The sequence below is a fragment of the Rousettus aegyptiacus genome, unplaced genomic scaffold (genome assembly GCF_014176215.1).
Source record: "Rousettus aegyptiacus isolate mRouAeg1 unplaced genomic scaffold, mRouAeg1.p scaffold_m13_p_15, whole genome shotgun sequence".
NCBI lineage: Eukaryota > Metazoa > Chordata > Mammalia > Chiroptera > Pteropodidae > Rousettus > Rousettus aegyptiacus.
Window position 1 is genome coordinate 39,861,977 of NW_023416290.1, and position 16,404 is coordinate 39,878,380.

Sequence of the window (16,404 nt, forward strand, 5' to 3'; positions counted from 1 at the left end):
CCTAGATTCAACAAATTTCCAATCGAATCTCAGCAGGCTTTTCTGTAGAAATTAACAAGCTGATTTCAAAATTGTTATAAAACACAAATGATCCAGAATAGTCAAAATCATTTTTGAAAAGAACAAAATTGGAAGAATCACACCACTTGACTTCCAGGTCATAAAGCTATAATGCTACAGCAATCACTGTGACATTGGCCTAAGTATAAACATATAAATAAATGGAACAGAATAGTGTCCAGAAATATATATATATGTGTGTGTGTGTGTGTGTTTGATTTCTGACAAAAGTGCCAAGGAAATTTAATGGGGAAATTGAAATTTCAATTGTTTTCAACTGCATGAAAAGACAATTACCTTTGCAAACAATTACCATATGACCAAACTATGTCACTCCTAGTCATTTCCCAATGAGAAATAAAAATATATGTCCACACAAAGACTTATTTATGAATAATTATAGCAGCTTTATCCAGAATGCCATAAACTGTAAACAACCTTTGATTGCTGAAAGGATAAACAAGTTGTAGTACATTCATGTAGTAATTTAATACCATTTAGCAATAAAAGTAATTATTTGCTAATATATGCAACATCAAGATGAATCTCAAGACATTACGCTAAGTGAGAAAAATCAGACACAAAAAGCTACAGGCCGTATGATTATAAGACCCAGAAAGATCAAAACTATAGGGACAAAAATCAGGGCAGTGTTTGCCATGGGGCTGGAGGTGGGGGAGGGGAGTGACTGCAAAGCAGATGGAAGGAATTTTTTGGAGTTATGAAAACATCTTATATCTTGACTGTGGGGAAGTTATACAACTGCATACATTGTCAAAACTGATAGAACTGTACATTTAAAAAGGGCAAATTTTACTGCAAGTAAATTATACCTCAATGGACCTAACTCGAGCAAAAAAGGTCTCTCAGAAATACTTCAAAAAAGAATTGGTTTAAATACTTTATAACTCAAAGTTTTCTAAGATTATTTTTTACTGAAAATATTTTGCTACTTTTTTTTTATCACATAGGAGTCTTCATAGTATTCTATATGTAATATATAGTATATATTTATATCTTATATTTCAATGTATTTACATTTTATATTTATATATTTATATTTATAAAAATGAAGAAAAGTTTCTTAAAGTTATTTTTGAGGACTGCAGATACACTGGAGACATACCATTCAATGTGTTTGAGTACTACCCTCAGAGAAGAAGTATCGAATACTTCCTAAGAGAAAACTGGTTTCACATTTAAAGATGTCAACTATTTATTGACACTGCAAGAGCTGTTGAGGATATAGAGTTCAAAGACACATTTCTTGCCTTCAGGTTGCTCAAAAATAAGTGTGAGAGATAGGCAAATCAAGTATTATTGAACATTCAGCATGATAAATGGAATGTTAGAGGTGTTTCCATAGTGATATGGAACCATTTAAGAGGCTCACATAGTTCTTATCGGAGAGGGGCAGGAATGCAGTGGCTCAAGGAAGGTGATGCCTGAAGTATGAAAGAACAGGTTGAATTTACTTAGGCATAGAATGCAGGGCAGGGAAAGGAAGGTGCATTGCAGCAGAAGGAAAAATATGTATAATGTTTGAGATAATATAATGTTTGAGAGAAAATTCAAGCAGTTAAGTATTGTTAGAATACAAAGAGTTTGCAGAGATTTTACCCTGGGAAATGATATATTTAGATTTTAGAAGGCAATCCAAATTGTAACATGAAGGTGATTGGAGAGGTAAGACTGAGACAGAGAAACCACTTAGAAGGCCTTTGTGGTATTTGAGGTGGGAAATTACCAAGGTATAAACATGGTAGTGGTAATGAACATGGTAAAGAGAAGACATGAGATAGAAATATTTAGAAAGCAGATGTGATATTATTCGAAGACTCAGTGAATATTTAGAGTGAAGTTGAAGAGGGATTCTTTTGGGGTCTTGTTAAGAAAACATTTAAAGGTAATTCCAGATAAGAAGCCTTTTCGAATTACTAGCACAACACATAAATTACACAGTTTTATTTCTTACAATTCCTGCAGTATGCAACAGTCAGAAGACTCAAAAATTGTTTGTTTGATGAATGAATAATGAACTGTAGAGAACTAAATGATCATAATTTCAGATTCTTGGGATAGTCAGAAGAAAGAATATTAAAATAGAATTTCAGGAAACTACAATTGTTTCCAAGGCCCAGAAAGTACAACTTCTTCCAAAGTCGTAAGAGTTAAAACACATGAAACTTTACAAAGTTAAAGGCTAACTATCTTTATTTTTTTAAAACCTAAAGTATGTTAGAAACTCAAAGATATTTTACTAATAAAATATAAAGCTCTTTTAATACTATTGAAGTTACTTAGCGAACCTTAAATCTTTAAAATATTTTTGTTTTTCCTCTATAAAGAACCGTTATAATTTCTTGTTGCTATTTTAATGGATTTTTCCCCTGAGACTTTGCATGATTCATATATATTTAACGAAACTAGGTGAATTCTCAATCTTACTGTTCACAGTCATTGTTCTCAATCTTTTTATTCTTTCCAAATGTCCATTCCAATTCTTAGCCCTCTCATTTTCAGCTTTACTAACAAAATAAAGACATCTGGCCCGAACTCCCTTATTCTCCTTCTCTCTGCCTCCAAATCTACTAGGAAATTTTCCTTCATGGAAAATGATTTCAGTAGTGGTTTTTGAATATACAGGAAAAAAGCCGAATATGAACCTTCTTAATATTGTAATATATGAATTGAATATTGATTTAAAAGATGGATTGTATTTGCAACTTGACTTTAACTTATGCAATTACAGATAAAGAAACTAAGGTCAAAAGAGGTTTGATAAATAGTCCATGGTGGTCAAGCAATTTTCTTCACCTTAAAAGGTCTATCCTACCTTTACAAATCTATTATATTATGATCAAAAAGAAAATCTATGAATAGGTTATGGGCAATAGTGATAAAAGTGCAAAATAATTGGCTATAAATTTATAAAAATAAAAGTAGACTATGGTTATTTAAAACCTAACTATGAACAGGTCAAAAATAAAAAAAGAGTATATCGATGTATTATTAAAAATATTTATTTATTAGGAGCCTATTATATGTCAGGAACTCTTCCAGGCTGTGGGGATACAATAGGGAACAGAACAGGTAATAATCCCTCTTTTGGTCTCAGATTCTAATGAAGAGTGACAATACAAAATTGAATAAACAAACTGTGCATTATATTAGATGGTGAGAAGTATGATAAAATGACAGAGCAGAAAGGGATATACTAATACCCAAGAGTGGGGTGGAGAGAGAGTTAAGAAATTCTAAACAGGGTTATTGGGGAAATTCTAAGATGTCGATATTAAAACAAAGACATGACATAGGAGAAGGAACAAGCCATGAAATGACTTGGGTAGGGGTGAAGGACAGGGGAAGAGGACACTGTGGGAAGGTGGGAGGATTTGGGGACATGACGTTTTAGGCAGAATGAAAAGCAAGTGCAAAAGCTTTGAGGTGGTTCTAACATGTTTCATAAACAAGAATAAGGAGGCCAATGGACTGAAGCAGAAAGAAGGACGGATTAACAGGCAATAACAATAGAAAGGTATTAGGGTAGCAGGTTGCTATCAGGCCTTATGTATAGAATGAAATAGATGTTGGAGGATTTTTGAGTAAAGAAATGATGTGATCTACCTTGTCTTTTTGAAAGATCCACTGTGACTTTTATATTGACTATAAGAGAGCAAGAGGTTAAGCAGGAACTAGTAAGAAAGCAGTTGCAATAATCCAGGTGAGACAGATGTGGTGAGAAGTGATTAAAATTCCAGATATATTTCAAAGGCAAAGCCAACAGGTCTTGCTGACAGATTGGATGTGGAGTATGAAAGAAAGACTATACGGTTTTCTGAACACCTGAAAGGATGGAGTTGCCATTACTGAGGAAGACTATGGGAGATGCTGGCTTAGATGGGATTGAAGAATGGAATATCGGGAATTTAATTTTACTCACCTTAAGTATGAAATGCTTTTTAAATATCCAATTAAGAATGTCAAGTAGGTAGTTAAGTATGTGAGTCTGAAGTCAGAGGAGAGAGGTAGTGGAGAGAAAACAAACTTAGAAATAACCAACAGACGGATAGCTTTAAAACTATGAAATGTTCAATGACTCAGCTTTGGGGCATCTAACATTGCTAGGTCTAAATAGAGGATTCAATAAAGGAGTTTAAGAAGAGGTGGCCAGTAGGGCAGGAGGAAACCAAGAGAGTGAGTGACCTGGAAGTCACTGTTTAAGATGCTGCTCATAGGTCAAGTAAGATGAGGGGTGAAAATGAACCACTGGATTTAGAAAGGTGAAGGTCATTTGTGTCTTTGATAAGAGATATCTGGGGAAAGGGGTGTTCAGAAGTCTGATGGAAGAAATTAAATGTTTTTAGGTTTATGATCCATGAGAAAGAGAAAAAATCAAGTAGGAGAAGGAAGAATTACTGAAATGACAGCCTGAGTTGAAGAAAGGGCATGGAATCTAGTTTATTAAGTGCAGGGATTGGCTTTAGATAGGAACACAAACAACTCACAAATAGGAACAAGAGAGAAGTCAGAATATATATTGTTCACACAAAACATCTTATTATAGCCTGTCTTAGGTGCATATTTTATCTTTTATTTATGAGCTCATTATTTTAAAAGTAAGTTAACTTTTATTTCTGCATGCTTTGTTTTTATACATAACAAAACAGTGGCTTTCTATATCATTCTAAATATATCAACAAAACAGTGGCTTTCTATATCAATCTAAATACATCATTCCCCAGATACTATAGAGATTCTATAGTATCTCTTTTCAGGCCAAAGACTCGCTTGCAGCTCAAGCAATTCCAATGTTGCTGCAATACTATACCGAATGGCAGAAATAACTCAGATTCAAATAGGACTCAGATAACTCATATTCCAACTCTCTTTAATGTTTTTCTTAACCCAGAAAAAAGTTGCCAGCATACCTCATAAGGGCATTCCATTAACAGGGATAATATTCTTTTTACTCTAATTGGTTACATTAAATATAATCTTCTCGTATGTTCTTTATCCCAGGAAATTAATATTCAGAGTATATAAATTCAGGGAGATAACACTGGAATTTCTTATATTTAGGTCAAATAAAATACACTTATTCTCTTTCCTATGATTCATAAATTGGAACAAATAAGGTGATACCAGAAAATTATTCAGATTTTTCAAACATTTTTTATTGATTTAACAATAATCTAATAACCTAACAAACCAGAACACAGTTTCAAAAATTCAAGTTGTCTTAAATCTAAATAAGAAATTACATTATTTTTCAAAGATAAAAGAAATATTTTAATTTATTTAAAAAATTTTTTTAAAATTAAAATTGTCAGGGTGAAATTGGTTAATAAAATCAAGTGTTTCAAGTGTACAATTCAACAATACATATATATACACATATATATGTATATATATATATATATATATATACATATATATATATATATTGCATTTTATGTTTGCCACCCAAGGTTAAATTTTTTTCCATGACCAAATATTTGATCCATTTTACCCCTATCTACCTCTCCCCTCCCTGATTCCCTGTTGTAACTACTAATCCATTGTCCATGTCCATGAGTCTCTGTTTATGTTTGTTTGTTGTTTTCAGTTTTATATCCAACATATGAGTGAAATCATATGGTTCTCAACTTTTTCTTTCCGACTTATTTTACTTAGCATGATTATCTCAAGATTTAGCCATGTTGTCGAAAGTGGCAGTATTTCAACTTTTCTTATGGTGGAGTAATATTCCACTGTGTACACACACACACACACACACACACACACACACACACATCTTCTTTATCCAATCATCTATTGAAGGACACTTTGGTCGCTTCCATGTCTTGGCCACCATGAATAATGCTATGAACATCAGGGTGCATATATCCTTGCAGGTAAATGTTTTCAGATTTTGGGGGTAAATACCCAGAAGAGGAATTGCTGGGTCATATGGTAGTTCTATTCTTAGTTTTTTGATGAATCTCCATGCTGTTTGCACAGTGGTTGTACCAATTTACATTCCAACCAGCAGTGTATGACGGTTCCTTTCCCCCCACAACCTCTCCAACGGTTGTTATTACTTGTCCTGTTGACCTGTTGATGATAGACATTCTAACATGTGTGAGGTAGCATTTTTCAAAGACAGTGACTTCTAAGTTTGTATCTCCTGCCTAGACCTTTATAATTTACTGAATATATGTATAAATTGCCAAGAGGATGGTTTGCATACTGGCTGTATTTAGTTCAGCAAATTTAGTCTGTTAAGACAAAAATATAACACAAATTCCACATGTGCTTTAATGGTACTACAGAGCACTTGACAATATAGCAGTTTTATTCATAATGTATAAAATGTTACCACCTTATCTGTCAATAAAATTTAAACTAAAATAAACAATCATAAATAATGTGAAATACAACATAAAATTAACAAAATTACTAACCTTTTTCTGTTTCTAGAAAATAATCTTTTGAATATTAGTGAAATATTTAACAAAGAATGTATATTATCCTGAGATAAACATGGGCCACGGACCTTTTGTGTGTATGTGTGTGTGTGTGTGTGTGTGTGTGTGTCTGTGTGTGTGTGTGTGTGTGTGTTAATTAAACAGTGTATTTGTTTGCTATGGCTGAGATAAAATGTCACGGACTAGGTGGCTTAGACAACAGAAATGTATTTTCTCACAACTCTGGAGGACAAGACCAAGGTTGTCTGCAGAGTTATTTCTTCGGAGGACCCTTTCCTTGGCTTGTAGGTTGCGATCTTTTCCCTGTCTATATATGGTCTTCCCTCTGTGTCCTAATCTCTTCTTGTAAAGAAACTAGTTATATTGGATTAGGGTCCACCCTAACAACCACATTTTAATTACTCACCTCTTAAAGACCCTATCTCCAAATACAGCTACATTCTAAGATATTCGGGGTCGAGCTTCAAAATATGAATTGGGGGGCAGGGTGATGCACAATTGAGACCATAGCAAACATTAGAGTTAGTTACAGGGAAAAGCATAACTTGGAGAAGGCCTTAAGATACTTTTCTTTTGTGTAGTCAAAACATCTCAATTAAAAGGTAGGCCCATCAAATAAATCCATTGAAATTCTTTTTATAACAATGATTAAAATGTTCATTCCTTATTATTTTAAACAGAATCATTGCTCAGTGTTCTTTGAAAAACTAAAAATAGTGGAATTAATCATATAAATTTCTCTATAATTTATATTTTATATATTTGTTCTTGTTCGAGTCACACAACTCTGGGAAACTGACACTCAGAAATTTAGAAAATAAGCTAGGTCTAAAACTTTTTCTTCTGTTCTTCATTCAATGGCCATACTGACTGGTTAGACTCTAGTCCCCTTCTCTACTCTATTCCTGGAACACAGGTATTGAGGCATATGTTCTCCCAAGTAGAAGAATAAGACAATACTTTTCTGGAGAACCAAATGTCTCCAAAGACCAGACCTACTAAAACTGACTTTTGAGAGACCTTAATAAAAAAAGAGCAGGTTTATTATCAATCATATAGTTGAGTCACCTTATTTATAAATGCATAACGCTTCCATATTACATCTTATGCTTAAATATGAAATAGACAGCTAAGTGTCACAAGACATTTGAGGAAAGTCTTCAAAACAAAAGACAGACATTAGATAAAGAAAAAAAAAATACCTAGGGGGAAATAGAAACACTAAAAGGACCAGAATATACTTGTAAGAAAAATTCTCAGAGAAATAACAGATATTTATTGTAAGTATAAAACAAGGCGAACATGCTATCAAAACAGAACAAAGAGCAAGGAAAGCTTTTGGAAATAAAAATTAAGGTAGCCATAAAGAACAATTCAATAGATTCAGAAGATAATGCTGAAGAGATTTCCCAGATACTAAGACAAAAAGATCGAAAAGATGGGAAACAAGATGAAAAAGTAAGGCACTTAGAGTATCGAACAAAAGATCCAACTTTCAAACAAGGAATTGGAGGTAATAAAATTATCTGAAGAATTATACAAGAAAATTCCCTAGAACTGACATGTGTAGAGAATAGTCCAGATTGGAATAAGGGATAGAAGAAAAATAAAAGCAGAGGAAGAAGAAATTTGTAATTTAGCGTTCACAAAATAATATTTAAAAATTAGAGTAAATTTACGCAAATGAAAAACTAATAAAAACTATTAAAAGAAAACTTTAGGTAGTTACAAATTCCAGGAAAAAAGGAAGAGTTATACAAGGAGGAAGTAATTGTAGTGTCATACTTATGAAAGATGTCCTATTTGTCCTAGTCAACCAAAAAGGACAAAATGTTTTTGGGTGGTCAGAATAAAGTAAACACTATATAGGAAGGATAGAGAAAAGGGAAAGGAAGCAGAGAGAGAGAGAACACTATTATACTGAGACAGGAGTAAACTACATTACTTAGAAATATAGAAATATGAGGGGAAATATACATTCGAAGAATTCAGTATTCAGTTCGGGAAAGGGGGAATGGCACTTTTTTTTATAATTCTTTTAGTAAAATTTGCCTTAATAAAAACTATGTACATACATTTGGTAAATATAAAACTCTAATGAAAATTAATTAAAAAGAGGAAAACCAACATAATAACAAACTGTAAAAGAAACCAGAAAATGAACAGTCAAGACTTAGATATTTCATACATACATAAACTTTAAATATTATAAAATAATATTTTTAAAGCCGGATCCTATTTGTTTTTTTTCTTTAGTACGTTCAAATGATATTTCTCTCATTTTCACATTATGTTAATGCTTATATTTACTAAATTTATTCTTTTGTTAGGCATATTTACATTTACATAAAATATATACAAAATTTTTGGAAACAAGAACAAAAGATACAAACGGTCATACACAGCATTCTACTAAGTTCATAATAGTGACTCCATCACTCTATAACTCTGCAAAACTGTTTTCAAAGTGAGGCCAGGAAACAGCTGGTTGTAAAGGAACAGAAACTCACTCAAACTAGCTAATATTGGGGGGTTTATTTAAAGGATAAACCACTATTTCAAGAACTCAAGGACAGGTTTTTTGACAAACTGGAACAAGGAAACAGAACGCCATCAAGATCCAAGGCTGTTGACTTCATTATCTCTATTCTCTCTTTCCAGGGCCACAGACAGGGATGCTCACTTCTTCATCTTTCTGTATGCTTGAATCTTTTTATTTCCCTCTGGAGCCCATTTTGTGTTTCACTTATACAAACCAACCATGGCCATTCTGGGGTCAGCTTTATATTATCTCCCTAAATGTCTCGAAGTTGATGACTAGAATTTCTAAGTTCCAATCCCAAATGCTTAGAAGACAGAATCCAATTCACTCAGCTTGAATCAGATGCTTACAATTGACCCAATTGGCTGTGGGCTCTCTATGTGTGGATGTCATGTGATTTGATGCTCACTCAACAGGGATTGTGGGAGAAGAGGTTGACAAACAGGCAAACTGAGTAACACATTTGCTTTACCTTTTCAGCTCCCTTGGCAAGGATTCAAAACGTTTCTTTCTCTCCTTAGCCCAATTCCTCCAAACAAAGTGAAATTGGAGTGACTGACAGGTGTCCCAAACAAAGTGGTAAAATGTGAAAAGTTTTAAAAAGAATGTATGTCACACTTTTCATTCTTGAATAATTATTTTCACATGTATACACTAGAATCCTAAGGACATTAAGGGGAAATTCCAAAGAAATGACATGGGGGAAAAAATTCTGTGTTAGCAGGGTTTATCAGTAGTGCTTTTATGGGTTAAAGAGTTTCAAATTTAGGTTATGTGTGGTAAGAGATGTGAAACAGGCATGATTATAATTTCATTTCATTCTACATCATCACAGCCAAGTTAGTTTAGAGCAGGTAGCTGCTTACTTTATAAACTTAAGAAACCATTTGAACTTCTTGGATATCTGGCTGAAATTCCAAGACAATTGCCTGCAAGTTTTACATATTTAAAATAGATGGATTAGTAAAGTATAGATTAAAATGTAACAAAGATAAATTATCTTGCTTCTTCCCAAGATGATATTTTTAGACCTACATCAGGCTTCTATTTTACTGTCACCAAGGAAATAGTACAAAGTTTGCTAGATCATCCTGTCCTAGAGCTGAATGATGAATGGAAAAGAAAATAGAAATGATGACTTCATTACAGTGATTATTTTTAACCACGCAAAATTTGTTTTATTCATGTGTCAGGTATTGTGCTATGCTTTCACAGCCATTTTCACATTTAATCTTCTTAATAACCATCTGAGGTAGGTATTATATCAAATGAGATACTCAAGCACTTATGCAAGTTTATATTATTAACTGGTAAATCCAGAAATCAAGGCAAAGTTTTAGGATTCCAGTATCATTGTTTTAGAATATTAGCTGCAACTGAAAAAAATCAACTAAATCAATAGTTTATTTTTGGTAGCAACCATGAGAAATGTCATGTTCTCATATTTGCATAATTTATTCAGATTGTTATTTGCATGTCTATAGTTTTATTTGGGTGTCTATCCTGAGTGACAATTTTTTTTCAAAAACAACTGTCTCTTCGTAGGTTTGTCACTGGTAATTCGAAGGTATATTTCAGAAGGCCAGAGTCTTTTGGCAGAAAGTTTTTATATTTTATTGAGTAATGTATACTTTTCATTCCTCAAATTAAAAAACATTCTTTATCTCTTCTAATTTGAAAAACTGCCTATTTAAGTTAGCTTTATGTAACTACTCTTAAGTGGTTGTGATCTTTAGAGAACTCTCAAAACAGACTAGTGTACTCTGGTTGAACTTTTGTTTTTCAGTGAATTGTGCTTAGCATGCAGCTCAGGCTGATAATCTTGTCTGTGTTGACACTAAAATATCTACTCATTGCTATTAAACTGCCAGTTATAAGTATTTTCATAAATGATAAACCAAATTTAGCTCCTGATAGTTAAAAAATATTTAGCTGTTATCATTAACACTTTTCAAAAATATCAACATCTTATTTTTTCATTTACAGTATGTTTAGAATGGGGGAAACTTTTGTTCAAAATTAATGGGCAAAGGTGTTATTAGCTATTTATAAACTATATGAAAACCTTCAAGACTAGTTTATATTTTTTCAAATATGTAGTGCAAATCTGAACTGTTATGTCCTATACTCATTGAATGAAGCTAGATTAATGGTAATAATCATAAATATCATTTCCAGTTACTCAATTAATTGTTTCTTGAATTAATTTATTAGGTAGTATCAAAATTGGGGCAACCAAGGCATTAAAATACGTTACTTTTCACAAAATGTATTTTATTTTATTTTATTTTATTTTTGTCTTACTCATGATAGATGCTCAATAAATGTATGTTGACTTTATTTTATTTTATTTATTAATTTATTTTTTATGGTGACATTGGTTAATGAAATCTGATAAAACACAAAATTGATTTTAAATATTATGAATTTCAAGACAGTTAAATGTACGAGACACTTATTTTCAAATAATGCTGATGAAGCAAAAAATACTATAAAAGGTAATTCCTCTTGAGAATTTACAATGTACAGGGATCCGTAATTCATGAGATTTCTAATTTTTATTCCTGCATATGGATATTGTTTAATCTACTATTTTATTGAGACTGGACTTTAGCTGTGAATTTACATGTAAAATTGTTTTATAAAAGAAAATAATATGCTTTTGCTTTCAGTACCACTATTATAAGAATAAATAAATTAAAATTAACATATTAAAGCCTCCTTTTTTTTCTTCCTAAGGACAACAAGGAAGTTATAATACAAAGTAAAATAAAAATAAATAGAACACACAGATTTGTGAAGGTGCAAGTCAGATATTAAGAAATCTCTCCTAGCCTGAAGCATTACGACAGACAGCACGCAGGCAGGATCTTGAAGTCTCCTGTGCCATCAGGAGTCTAGATTACATCATCATTGATTTCATCTTTTCCATCTCCTAAATTTAATGGCTCTGCCTTCCCAAGGGCTGCTGTAATTTATCCCACGGGTCCTCAAAATAAGGGAAATTTAAAATAGAAACACTGCTTCTGTGTTTTCTTTATTATGTTTGCCATTTGTTCCTACCACACCTATCTGCCGAGATAACAGTACCTTCTGCTTCAGTTCCATGAAAATGCTCTTTACATATCCACTATTTTGTTAATGAGATCAAGCATTTTTGTGATTTGTTAAATGAAACACCAAAAATACATTTACTCTGCTTAACTGTGCAATTTAACTAAAATGAATTTTGCTGAATTTATGAGACAAGAGCTATATCCAAAATAAATTTGCCAGAAATACTTTGTGTCATGAGATACTTCAACTATAATTTTATTTTTCTTCTTAGATCAGACTGGAGCAACCCTTATGCCAAACATGTTTTAAAAATAAACAAAATTACAGTAGTTCTCACTTTCTAATATGTTCACTCCTTCAGTGATTTACTGAGGAGTAAAAGATCCTGAAGAGGATAATGGGTCCCAGCTGAGAATCATGTGCCAAGATGCTCAGTGACTTTTTTTTTTTTTTTCCTTTAAAGACCTAGATAATAAGGATAGGAGACAAGTTTTAGCTATTTGGGAGTGTTTTCTCTAAAAAAAAAAAATCTAGATGTTGCCACCTTGAAAATGGCTGAATTACCATTTCAAATTGCCTTAATTTACCTGAAAATAAAAAGGGATTTAAGAAGTTATCAGCAATTCTCAAATGTGTCTGCCATGTGGTGCCAATTCAGGTAGAAGTTGTCACTGGCCTCTGGTAAAGAAGTTAAATTTAAATTCCTTTCAAGGAACTACTTTTTTGGTAAATCTTTTAACTCTTTTGGTGTTAAAATAATGATTTTAAGATGAAATGATTGCAAAACTAAATTGTAGTTGTTAGTTTTAATGTCTTCACTTAGCAATGTAAAAAGTTGGGGAACTTATATTGATTCCCCCTACCTTTTTCCTTGAAATTTTCCTGGTTCATAAAGCCCCAAATTCGTGAGCACTGATCTAATAAAGCAAAGACTTTCCAGACGCTTTATTGTGGTTCTGGGGACAGACCATGAACATGACACACAGGTGTCGAATAGAGCTGAGTCTAGTGATACAAATAAGTAATGATAACACTCCAGTGGGAAAAGTGCTTTTAAGGAAAGGAAAATCATGGAATACTATAACATATGAGCAGAGCACCTAACCCCTATCTAGGGAAGTCAGGCAAGGATTTCTCTAGGAAAGCAATAAAAAATATGAGTAGAGTATATTGACTTTGTGAGCAAAGTATACCTTCTTTGGAGTATCCAGGTACTTGGAAAAGCAAACCAAAGAATTACTTTGTCATTATGGAATTAGAGTAAATGGCCATAATTAGAGCTTGGTGAACTTTGATGAAATAATCATGTTCAAGCCAATACACTATTTCGTTAGTAAGCAGATATTAATTTCTTTTGAGACAGAGTAGTGGGACAAAATTTTTGAGGTACAAAGTGATATTCTCTTTCTCTCACTTTCTAAGAGTGAAATTTGCCTCACTCTCCTCCAGACCAAATCATTGTCTCAGAGAGAGAAAACTGGGAAGGCAGGAACCTCTTTTCTCTGGTTTTGGTTTTCAAAACCCCTCAGAGAATATAGGTAGGTGCCTCCGAAAAAGTCACAAGTGCGACAATGCCTAGGGAATAAAGCACCGAGGATGTGGGGGAACCTCCTCTGAGACTGAAATATTACAGGGATGGGAAATAGAGGCAAAAAGGCTGTAGTGAGGAAGAGGAGTATTAAGGGGAGCTGGTAAAAGTAGAGTTTGGTGGCTCCCAGGGAGAGATGCCCTATGTCCAGTCAGAGTCTCAAGGAGGTAAGAGCACCCAGGAATATCTAGAGAGGGAACCTCAAATTCCTTTGTGATCTAAAAGTAGTGAGGAGAGTGACAGGAGGTGCTTGTGGAGACAGACAAGGGCTATAATGCCAAATGAAAGAGCAGGTGGACTTCCTGATGCCTTGAGACTACACAAGCAGGACTGATATGTAACTGATATGGCTGTACTGGTTGATAAATTACTAAAGTACTTTGTATTTGTTGATAAAGAGCCATTTACTCAGAATCACTCACTCTCCCCAAACTAAGGGATTAATGCATGGTACAGCGGAGAAGCCTCCAGCACGCTGCATAATCACTAAACTCAGTGTCTGTACCCCTTCTGATTAGTTGGTATATCAGTTATCTCTTATCATATAACATGTTACTCTGAAAATTGGCAGCTTAAAGCAATAATAAATATTTATTGTCTCACACAGTTTCTGTGGGTCAGGAATTTGGGGGCAGTTTAGTTGGGTGTTCTGGCTCGAGGTATATTATGAGCTTGCAATCAAGACAGGTGGGTGTTCAGTCTTGACTGGGGCTAGAGGATCAAACATAAAATGTCTCACTCACATGGCTGGCAAGTTAATACTGGCTGTTGTGGGAGGCCTTAGCTCCTCATCACATGGATCTCTTTGAGAAGTTGCTTGAGTGTCCTCATGATATGGCAGCTGCCTTTCCTTGGAATGAGTGACCTAAGAGAGAGCAAGGCAGAAGCTACAATGTCTTTTATAACTTGGGCAAGAAGTCATACTCCTACATTTCTGAAATATCCTACTGACGATAGGGGTCATTCCTATTTAATGTAGGAGGAACTGTACAGGGTGCACTAGATGGGAGGTGACCATCTTGAAGGTGCCCTTGCCCTACAGGTTGTTAAAGATACTGAATATCACTTTTAAACTTGAGTCAGAGTAGATTTGAAAGTAGAGGCAGCAGCGCAGAGTGAATTCCAACCTTACTGAGATTACATTTTTGTCTTTCTCCAAGAACGGTACCTCAAATGGAAATTGAATTTTATAAAAATGCAAATTGCTTTTGCACACCTGAATTTGTGTATTGAGATTCATAGCTACTGTATCTCATGTAAATGCTCCCTAAAATTAACTGCCAAAGTTTTCCTTGTTCACTGTTCCTCTTCTGTTGCTGTAATTCTGTAAAATGTATAATCTGTCAATAACTTTGCTATTTATGTGAGTCTGGGATATATGTACTCTGCCTCCTCCCATTGTGTACCAGTTTCATTCTATCATTCCTTCTGGTAGCCTAGAATATGGACCACTTGTAATGTCCTTCCTCAAAGAGCATCTACGCAGCACAGCAAAGGCTAACTAAGGCATTTAGGCCCTGGCATTTAGAAGGGAGAAAAGTAGCAGGTTGACAATGAGGATCTTTCCTGGGAGTAAAATATTGATAAAACTTGGCCTTACTTATTAAGTTTATTAACAAGCAACCACCAATGATAGCATGGCAGCTACCCAATGAATTATCAAGGGGCATTCTTAGTATAATTGGAATTTTCTAGCACTTCATGGAGCTTTTGAGTTCTAGAATTTTAGAAATGCTGCAATTTTTTTTGAAAGGTATACTGTTATTCTTCGTAAGGCTTTAAAATTACTTGGATATATTTGGAGTCCGAATGAAAAAATATGAAATTGTAGGTAATTTATCAATGGTAGTAGCATTAATTCCCAACCCCAAAAAGAATGCTTACTCATTTGTCTCATAAAGAACAAGCAAATTGTCAAGCCTCTGTGAGCTATATATATTCTACTGTGTCTTTTCTTCAGCATAAGACAGTCATTGCTGAGCTATTAATCATATACCAGAAAAAGACATTCTGTGGAGTTGAAATACAGTTTCCGTATGTCCAATAGCTACTGAATGTAGCTAGTATCACAAAAGAGTACACAACTCTATCTCTCATCAAAAATGAAAGATTTCACCCAAAATGAAAGAATAATAATAATAGCTACTTAAGGTGCAATTAGACTCTCCATTCAAGAAAACACTTGCTATTCAGCTGCAAGGAGTGCGGGGAGCTGACAGACTCCAAGTCTTAAAGCACCCCGTGAGTGACTGAACATGTGAAGGTCCTAGGACTGGGCCACTTTTGCCGAATGAAGACATCCTTTGATGGGTAATCTTTGCTTCTAGAGCTTTTCTCATAGAATTGGCTGATATTTCACCAGATCTAAATCATGGTGTGAGGTTCTTTTTTATACAATCCTGCTTCCTACTCTTTTCTTTCACAGATGTCAGATGCACTTCATGGTTTGAAAGCCCTCACAACCCTACCTTGCTTCCTCCTTTTTTCTTTCATAAGGAGTGCCTTTCTAGTAAACCTCTTGCATTCCTAATTCTTTGGCAACATCTGCTTCTCAAAGGACCAAAATGGCACAGCTATTTACTAAGAACTTACTATGTGAAAAGGTATTTTATAGTGCATTTGGGGAATTTATTTAACCTCTCTCAACTGTTCCCTTATCTGTAAAGTGAGGTAGTTGCAAGAATTAA

General features: G+C 33.9%; 1 long non-coding RNA gene across 2 annotated transcripts in view; it reads right to left on the minus strand.

The window, feature by feature from the left end:
- LOC118612005 overlaps positions 1-16,404 on the minus strand; it is a 101,534-nt gene that overhangs the window by 79,031 nt on the left and 6,099 nt on the right. For both annotated transcript variants that reach the window (XR_004954637.1, XR_004954638.1), the window contains exon 2: positions 14,461-14,582. This is a non-coding gene — a long non-coding RNA (uncharacterized LOC118612005). The remainder of the gene's footprint in view (positions 1-14,460; positions 14,583-16,404) is intronic.